Source organism: Electrophorus electricus, chromosome 10 (assembly GCF_013358815.1).
Source record: "Electrophorus electricus isolate fEleEle1 chromosome 10, fEleEle1.pri, whole genome shotgun sequence".
Lineage (NCBI taxonomy): Eukaryota > Metazoa > Chordata > Actinopteri > Gymnotiformes > Gymnotidae > Electrophorus > Electrophorus electricus.
In genome coordinates, this window is record NC_049544.1 from 13,593,288 (window position 1) to 13,602,585 (window position 9,298).

A 9,298-nucleotide genomic window follows, 5' to 3' on the forward strand; every position below is an offset into this window, starting at 1 on the left:
TTTTTTTTTTTTTGCTGAAACAGATTTATGAATTAATTGTTCATCATTAAATAACTTGCTTTTTCAGCAACATAAAATTTACTTTAATTACTCCATAGGCTAAGGAAACATAGGAGAGCATAGCTAATTGTAAGTGGAAGAGCATTGCTACAAAGCAACCAGGTAAGGAACATAAAGGGAAAGTAGAATTTATTCAGAATATGATTTAATACCAAAAGTTTGGATGTTAATTCAAAATATCACCTGAACACAACCTTTCAACAATCAAAACTTAACCAAAAGCAATACCTCTGACAATATTTTACATGTTTTAACATTCAACTGCAAAGCAGAAAGTGTTTGAATAGTGAAGGTCAAGGCAGTATTCATAGCCAGTGGATAACCTATTTAGTAATTTATTGCAAAATAAACATAGGATTGTCATTTGCACTTATAAACTGCTTAACAGCTTAACCCTCTGCCTGCTAGAGGTAGAATCTCTTATCACTCCCAAGATAACAGTGTGTTCTTAGAGTAGTCTTCATTATTCCATCATGTTCATAGTATAGCAGTATAGCATAGTAGTACAGCCACTGATCAACCACCAATCTATACATAACACATGAGTCAAGTGTACTAAATTCATCTGATAAATGACTGTACACGGTATATTATCGGCAGAAACTATTGCATCACAATGTCTTTGGCAGTGATGGACAACAGCAGTAAAGCAGCACTATGAGCACAAACATGGGGAATTATTAGGAGCTGTCTATGGGAGAGCTGTGTGATTTCCCCTGCTGCTACCCCCCTGTGTCATTTGTCAGCAAGTGCTGGCTCTGGTGGCAGATAGTATGCCAGCAGCAGTCAATCATTCTACTCATGAATCCAAACAGCAGTCAAACGCATGGCATGAGAATACACAGAGGCAAATCTAAAGAACTTGTTGTCATTACCTATGGGTCTCCCAAACACAGCTGGATCACTGAACAAAAGGAAAAATTTACTCTCAAAAATGTGTCCCTCTGATGTCTTCAGGCTTCTCCAGACCACATGAAATACTTCCAAAAAATTGGTTATAAGATCAGATGGATTTACCAATAAGATGCCTTGGACACATTCAAGTGAATGACTGGTAACAGTTTTTGAAAGATTGAGTGAAACCTTTTTGAAAGCAATCTTGAGTTGGGCCCTGTTTCCCAAACGCATTGTAGTTTTAATATCATCTTAAATGGGAGGGAGAGAGAGTGTTCAGTGTGATACTTGCTTTGCCATTTGATTTTTGTTTTATGATTCCTTTGGGAAACCTAGTCTTGAGCTGCAAAATCGAGTCTATTTTCACAGTGTGGCTAAGAAGAACATATCAACATTTGTAATGTGAATTAATTCCCTAAATTCTGGACAAATGCTCAAGTGACAGTTTTAAATGTTACTTTTCTATACCTCTATTAGTGTCTGATTCACTGCAAGAAATCTGTTCAGGGTTGTCATATCTATCACCCAAAAATCAAAGATAGGTTAGAATTGGCAAATCTGTGAAAATAGGTTAGAATTGGCCATTTATAAATTTGTAAAGCCAACCAGAATGATTATTAAACATCTGATATTCAATATTCCTCTAACTTAATTTGATATGTATGGTTGACAAGCACCTTACAATTCATACAAGGAGGTGACAGACATCTGAGCAGATATAAAGAATCTGTGCATCCTTGCTGCCAAATAAAGCAGTTGGATCTCTGCACTCTAAACCAAACTGTGTCTACCCCAGATCTCTGGCCAATAGGTAGGCACAAAATTTACTCCAGACAGAGAATTTAAAAGATATGCAGATTTTATCACTTGGGTACCTGCTCTCAAAAGCTATGTGGCTTAAAGGGCTAAAAAGTTATGTGATATTAGTTTGACATATGAACACTGTCAAAAGCAATGTCGGTTTATGAGTCACTGAGAAGAGTGACCACCAGCACACATCCCATAGACTGTACAAAGCAGTGTAGCGAAGCAGTAGAGTGATAACTGCAGGCCTTTCTCCACCTGTGCTCCAACCTCTGCTCCTTTTACTCCATCTCTGTCTCTCTCTTTCCTCTGGCCGCAGTCCTCTGTGTGGAACCCTGGGGCTACAATGATTTGGCCCAACCATCCTGTTATCATAACACCTACGTTTCTGTCACAAGGAATAGGAGATACAATTTGATCCCTCAGGGGAGGCTGACTGAGGCATCCTTTTCATTTTATAAAGTGCTGACCCAAATTTAACACGTGCTCCAGAGAGACTGCCTGCTAGGGGGAAAATTCTCCAAAGCACATGCTCCCAAGGAGTCCCCTAGAATATCCACTTATTTTATTACCAGTGTCTGTTTACATAGTTCCTCTCACTGCATGATATTTTTATGGAATAAGTGAATGTGGGGCAGTGGAACATGAAAAGAAGTATTTAGGTAATGCTATTTTATAAAAAATGGTGGTTGCTCAAATCTTTACCTTTATCCATTTTCCCTGCTTCCAACACATCATCTTCATGCACTGATTGTAAATTTATATTTCCCCTTGAAGGGTGCCATTGTAATGTCATTGGTTTTAATTTTCTGGCTGATCTGCCTGTTATGCCACAGTGCTACATTCATGTTGGTCAATCGTATAGTGCTGAGAGTCATAAACACACTGGGTGACATTTATAATGAAATTGGTTTGTTTTTCTTCTAGCAAAGCACATTATGCTATGTGCTAGGGTTGCTTTAGGTCTTTCACTACTGAACAAAAGGATTTTCATTCAACTGACTGTTGCTCTTTATGAGATATTATAGTGAGCATGTAATAACACCATCAGAGGGTGGATTAAAAGGAATGATAAACAATGCATAAATAACGTACTACATTAAAAGGTGCATGATTTAATGAACATATTTAATTCTATTTAATAATAAAGGTTTGATTTTCATATTGACCTAACTGTTTGGTTTTTAAATAAACAACTTTAGACTATGTAAAAAGAATAGAGACTTGGAAAGTATAATAAAAACTCCCTCCATCTTACAAAGAACCTGAGTATTGTCTCAGTGTAGGTATGTTTAACCTCACATGATTGTTAACATGCTCTCAGCAATGCTTTCTGGAAACACTCATCCAAAGGTCTTTAAGACTTGGTGAATTCTGAATATTTCAGGACCACATTTTATGGTGCATGCCGCCCATCTTAAAGCTATGTTTAATCTATGTATTCAGTGTTTTAGAAATGTTAAAAAGTATGCACGTTAAATGACTTGCACCATAAAATATCAAGGTAATTTATCATGTCTACTTTAAAAACTTGAAATCACCAACGAATTAGTACATTCTTTTTTAATGTTGATCAAAGAATAATTGGAAGGGTTCTGTTTTTCCCCATTCAGGCACACTTCCAAAACCATTGTGTATCAGAGGCAATATCAGCTGGTGCTGAGACAATACATACATGTATCTTGCTTACATTAGAACGAATGTCTCAGAACCAGGAGATAAATTCCCTCATTTAAATAATAGTGCAATGGACAATACAATGGCCTAGCTGTGTGTGTGTGTGTGTGTGTGAGTGTGTGTGTGAGTGTGTGTGTGAGTGTGTGTGTGAGTGTGTGTGTGAGTGTGTGTGTGTGTGTGTGTGTGTGTGTGTGTGTGTGTGTGTGAGAGAGAGAGAGAGAGAGAGAGAGAGAGAGAGAGAGAATAAAGTCTACAAACACCTTGCATTGCAGATTTACTGATCTGTCTGCATTTTATGTGGACGAAATGGAAGAGAGAATAGCAGCATGTTTACAGCTCCATAAACTCTTCTGTTAAATCCCAAGGACTTGGCCACCCTGAAACTGTGTCAAAGCTTCCATAAAGCTGAGTGTAATGGCATCCTTTAAATCTGATGAAACATTTATCGATCCTTTTAGATCTTGTTTTATTTTCTCCTCCTCTCTAACCTCTGGCTGAAATGTGATTGCTAGGGCAGCACAGGAAATCTGGAAATTTTGCATCCTAAGATGTCAATACAACAAGTGGTGATGAAACTGTGGGTCACTAACATCAGTCCAATGAACAAGTGAAACCAATAAATGGTGGACAATGAAACTATTCATTATAATCAGTTAGAAAAATGACCTTAATGCTCTTTATTGCAGTTTTCACCTAAACTGAAATTCCTCTCTCATGCAGTCGTGTCTCTATTTCCTTTAGCAACAAATTTACCTTTTTGTCACTTCTGAGAAGAATATATATAATCTCTATAATCTCAAATAAGGCATTCAGATTTGTGGTCAGACACTAGTAGTAATACAAATGTACATATTTCGATGTAGATTGCTTGAGGTTTTGTCAAATAAAAGGATCATTCTAATGTTCTGTTAAATAATCTCATCCCATCCCAGGACATACGTTCTTTTGTCTCTGAATGGTGTGATTGATGTCTCCACAGCTTTCTTTGTTGTCTGTTCTTGGTATGCCTTAGATTTTCTATGTGGTGAGGTATCTCTTCTAACAGGCTGTTCCTGTCAGGTGTTCAAGTTTCCAATTGGTAGCACTAAAGCGGAGCACTCCTGAAGTTTCCTTGTGGTGATGGTTACCTGCTAGGTACTCTCTTGTACTCCCATGGCAGCTCCATTTAGCCTTTGTTGATGTATTTTTGTATGCTTATTGTGATCTCTCATACTCGTGTGAAAGTCAGGGTTGATGCTGAATGTTATTTTATTCATTTTCATGTATGAAATGTATTGTAATTATAGAACTTGTTCTTGCCTTTAGGAAGCTTTAGGAAGTGTAAAGCTTTTCTCCTGGTCTGGTTTAGCTAGAGACAGGCAAGGCAAACAAAGCAAAATGGCCCCCCCCCCCCCCAAAAAAAAACCCCCACTGCATTTGACATCACACACAGTGGCAGGACTCCTGGCCACTAGACATGTTTATCTTATATTTTAAACTATCAACACATGAACAAAACAAGAAGCTGAAAAACAAGAAATGATCTGTTCTGACATCACAATTTCAGTGCCATTTTTAAAGAAATGTAAGCTTTTTGGCAATTAGTAGCAAGATGGTAAACAAATTGGCAGTAGCAGTGCTTTGCTGACAGTTCCACAGTTCAGTCTTCAAACATTCATGTGGAAAACATCCACCCTTTGTGGACAGGAGCACTTCCATTGTTAATGACCTGAAAAATTATTTTCATTTTGGTTAATTTAATATTATTGTGATGAGCTTTTGACTAACAACAAATCCAATGTTTTTTAGATATTTCTTTTCTGTAATAATTTTGTGTTTTTGCTAAACATATCTGTATTCTCCATTAATGTATTTGTGTTCTCATAATGCATTCATATTCTAGACTTTTGTTGGCTGTGAAAATGCTGTTGGCCACTATAACTTTGTTGACTCTCCTGGACACCATATCTTTCAAAGTCCAAATTCATAACGACCACTTTCATATTTCAAACTCAACTGGCTTTCTATCTTTTATGCTACCACTGCAGACAAAGCATGTATAGACTTATTACAGTCAGCCATAGGTCTTAACATTTATATTTGAAATGTCTAACATGCAATATAAATTTGTAGGCCCTTCTGAAGTTAAATTATGGGCAATTTACCATAAGAATTTTTCTAGGTATACTGGTAGCAAAAAGCCTCAACAACTCATCTCAATATGCCACATATCACTGCAATTTCTGTCTGATTACACCAATTCATAGTTTTACATACACAGTGCATTTGTGTGCTAGCTGAACCCTTTTGTATTATCAGTCATGTTTATTAACCTGAAGCACTAGCAACAAATTAAAAAGATGACCTATTTAATTTAAAGCCAGACATACCAGTAAACATATTTTTAGAATAGTGTTAACAGAAAATTGCAAATGTAGCTTTTTTAAGCATAAACCAAAAATGCATTTAACAGAACTAATATTTCCCTTTAGGGCATGCAATCATATTAAGAATACTTTAATTAAATACAAAGTTTCTATTACAAATGGGTATGCACAGTGCTATAGAAATTTTCCAGAGGATCCTCAGATTGGTAAATGCCACAAACAGCCAAGGAGACTCTGTGTAAATGAAAGGATAAAGTTAGTTAGCATATATATATGCAATACAAACAAAGCATCAAACTCATTATTAGTGCAGTGTAAAGTTTTAGATTTGTATTTCATTCCTGGTTCAATATTATTTATTTATCTTTTACTATTGTTACAGGTCTCAGGGATTGAGCACCATAACAGTGTATTATGAACCGACAGCTATAGAATTAAGATAAAGAGAAAATTAAGAGGATACATAAGTGGATTTACTCAGAGCAGGCCATTTTTTGTCTTTGTCTTTATTAAACATCTCATTTATGTATTTCTTTCTCTTTCACTTCTGTACTTTTCATAGAGAAAACTTCTAACTTCATCACATTTCAGCAGACACATTAGTGTAATTTACAAACTATATTCACTGCTTCATTAACTCCCCTCATGTCCTAGGAGAACTATTTCCACACGTGTTTGACCTTACACGTACGACGTCAGTATACTAGATTAGTATTCTCAGATGCATAACTGCACAGACACAAGCCTGCTATTGTGCAGTCATGGCCAAAAACTTTGAGACTAGCACAAATTTTGGTTTTCACAAAGTTTGCTGCTTCAGTTTTTATGGTGGCAATTTGCAATAGACTGTGAACAGTGATCAGATTAATTGCAATTAATTGCAAAGTCATTCCTTGCAATGAAAATTAACTTAATAACAAATATTACTGCATTCCAGCTACTGCATTTCAACCCTGCCACAAAATGGCCTGCTAACATCATTTCAGTGATCGTTAGCTCAGGAGAAGGTGTTAATGAGGACAAGGCATCTGATTTAATTCAACCATTTATCGAAATCATCAAGAACTTCAAGGAGAGAGGTTCAATTGCAGTGAAGAAGGCTTCAGGGCACCCAAGAAAGTCAAAAGAGGATGCAGCTACAGGATCGTTTCCAAAGAGGATGCAGCTACAGGATCGGGTCACCACCAGTGCAGAGCTTGCTCAGGAATGGCAGAAGGCAAGTGTGAGTGCATCTGCACACACAGAGAGGCGAAGGCTTTTGAAGGATGGCTTGGTGTCAAGAAGGGCAGCAAAGAAGCCACTTCTCTCCAAGAAAAACATCAAGGATAAACTGAACTTCTGCAGAAAGTATAGGGTTTGGACTGCAGAGGACTGGGGTAAAGTTATTTTTTCTGATGAAGCCCCTTCAGACTGTGTGGGACATCTGGAAAATGATTGTCCAGAGAAGAAAAGGTGAGCACTACCATGAGTTCTGTGTCATGCCAACAGTGAGGCATCCTGAGACCGTTCATGTGTATGGTTGTTTTTCATCCAAGAAGTGGGTTTGCTCAAAGTTTGCCTAAGAACACTGCCATGAATAAGGAATGGTATCAAAACATCCCCCAAGAGCAACTTCTCCCAATGATCCAGGAGCAATTTGGTGATGAATAATGCTTTTTTCCAGCATGACAGATCACCATGTCACAAGGCTAAAGTGATAACCAAGTGGCTCGGTGAACAAAATTTGTGAAATTTTGGGTCCATGGACAAAGATCTCAATCTCATCGAGAACCTGTGGTCAATCCTCAAAAAGAGGGTGGACAAACAAAAACACAGAAACTGTGACCAACTCCAAGGACTGAGTTGCCATCAGTCAAGATTTTGCACAGAAGATGAATCAATAAAAGATCAATAAAAAGTTTTTAAAAAACTTTATGAAATGCTTATAATTGTACTTCACTATACCATAACATCTGACAAAAGGACCTAAAAAACCTGAGGCAGTAAACTTTGTCAAAACCAAAATTTGTGTCAGTCTCAAAACCTTTGGCCATGAGTGTACAATCTCTATTTTAATTTAATTTCACATAAGAACTCTCCTCTGACAACAGACATGGAAACTGTAGCTAGCCAAACTTTTAGCTAGCTGTTAACATGGAGGGTAAAATTATAGATCGCCAAGAAAACGAACTTACTTTTACACATGCAATTGAGCCACCACGATATCTCCCTGAAGGAACACAGCTCAATTCACTCTGCTGTTTCATGCTACCAGTGAGTATCCTTGACATTCCTGGAAACAATTTACACTTGACCTGAGGGTTTATAATGAACTAAAGTAGAATTAGGGAAAAACCAACAGTAGACAAAAGTGGGTTACCTCAGAGCATAGCTACTTCCCCATGGCTGCCTTCACAGCAACCTCTAGTGGCACAGAAGGCTTCTTTGTTTGTAATAAATGTTCATGAGAGTGATAGTTCCTCCTCTTTGCGGTCTGTTTTTTTTTTTTTTAAATAATGACAATTAATTGGAACAACAAAAAAAAAAGACCATACTTTTGTGAATCACATGCTTTCCAATACAGTAGAATGACTCCTGACACCCTACATTATATTAATCACATTTATTGTTAACAAACACCCCAATATGTTTGATGTGCATATCCTGTCATACAGTTATTTGCAAAACAATAGCAGTCTAGCATCAATAATGAATTTAATTACTGATTTTGGCAGAAAAGATAATATAACATGGAAAAACATTCATGACTAGATGTAGCCGAGTAATGGGCAACCAACAGAATCAACAGACATGACATGCATGCTGCTAATTCGGTGTAATTGACTCATTTAATGAAAGGGGAGTGTTCAAATTAATAGCAGTGTGGAGTTCAATTAGTGAGGTCATTCGTTCTATGAAGAAACAGCTTTCAATTATGGCCCTTATTTAAAGAAGGAGGGCAGCAAATGTTGTACCTGCTGGTTTTAGCCATTGCTCAGTGAGTAAAATGGGTCATTCCAGAAATTGTACTGAAGGAGAAAGAACTTTGATCAAGAAGTTGATTGGAGAGGGGAAAACATAAATAAGTGCAGAAAATAATTGGCTGCTCAGCTAAAATGATCTCAAATGCTTTTGCCAAAACACATGGTAGGAAAAGAAATACTACCATCCACGTAGACTATAAAATAACAAGAATGGCAAAGAAGCATCCAATGATCAGCTCCAGGGAAATCAAAGAAGATCTTCAGTTACCTGTGTGTACTACAACAATCAGAAGACGCATATGTGAAGCCAAACTATTTGCAAGAAACAAGTATCATTGTTGAAAAAAAGACATATTGAAAAGGTTAGTTTGCCAAAGAACACACTGACTGACCTAAAGAGAAGTGGCACAACATTCTATGGACAGACGAGAGCAAGATTGTTCTTATTGGGTATAAAGGCCACATCCGTTTGTGAGAAGACCCATAAACATTGAATTCAAGCCCCAGTACACGGTGAAGACTGTGAAACATGGA

At 37.2% G+C, this 9,298-nt stretch overlaps 1 long non-coding RNA gene across 1 annotated transcript; it reads right to left on the reverse strand.

Annotated features, from left to right (window-relative positions):
• Positions 1-5,630: 5,630 nt before the first annotated feature.
• LOC113572859 lies at positions 5,631-8,271 on the reverse strand. The gene is made up of 3 exons (XR_003410161.2): positions 8,161-8,271; positions 7,976-8,073; positions 5,631-6,035 (listed from the first exon to the last, which is right to left on the reverse strand). It is a non-coding gene; the product is annotated as an uncharacterized LOC113572859 (long non-coding RNA).
• Between the last annotated feature and the right edge of the window lie 1,027 nt (positions 8,272-9,298).